This window comes from Gavialis gangeticus, unplaced genomic scaffold (assembly GCF_001723915.1).
Source record: "Gavialis gangeticus isolate Ggan-Ray unplaced genomic scaffold, GavGan_comp1, whole genome shotgun sequence".
NCBI classification, from domain to species: Eukaryota; Metazoa; Chordata; order Crocodylia; family Gavialidae; genus Gavialis; species Gavialis gangeticus.
The window spans coordinates 50,127,900-50,128,510 of NW_017729026.1; positions in this window are offsets into that span (position 1 = coordinate 50,127,900).

A 611-nucleotide genomic window follows, 5' to 3' on the forward strand; every position below is an offset into this window, starting at 1 on the left:
AAGGGGGAGGGGGCCCTTTGAGGACAGTCGGGAACTCCATAGTTGGGCCAGCAGCACAGCAGTCAGTGCCCATGCTTGCGGGGTGAGGGGAGCCATGGCCAGGCTGCCTGATGTGGCACAGGAGCCTCAGATCGAGGTAGGGGTGCCACAGTCATCTTCTCTTTGCTCCAGCCTGCACTGGGGCTGGACTTGCTCCACCATTGCCTGCATGAGTCAGAGTTGCTATACACCAGCCCAGTTGAGACGGGAGCAGCTGGGGGCCCCCCTCTGGCAGGGCTGGGGGAGCAGGGGGCTGCAGGTCAGGAGTGAGGGACACCAGCAGGGCTGTGGCTTTGGAGTGAGGGCACAGGAGAGATGAGGGTGCTTGTGAGTCAGGAGTGTGGGGCACTGGCGGCGCCAAGGGGCTGTGGGTTGGGAGTGTGGGGCACCAGCAAGGTCAGGGGGCTGGGGGTGGGTATGGGGTTTGTGGAGGGTGAGTGCCTTGAGTGTGTGAAAGGATGTGGGGGGTCTGCATGTATGGCAGTGTGAGGGGGGTGTGGGTGCATGTGCATGGTGGGGTGTGCATGCAGGACTCACCCTACAAACACACACACACACACACACACACACAC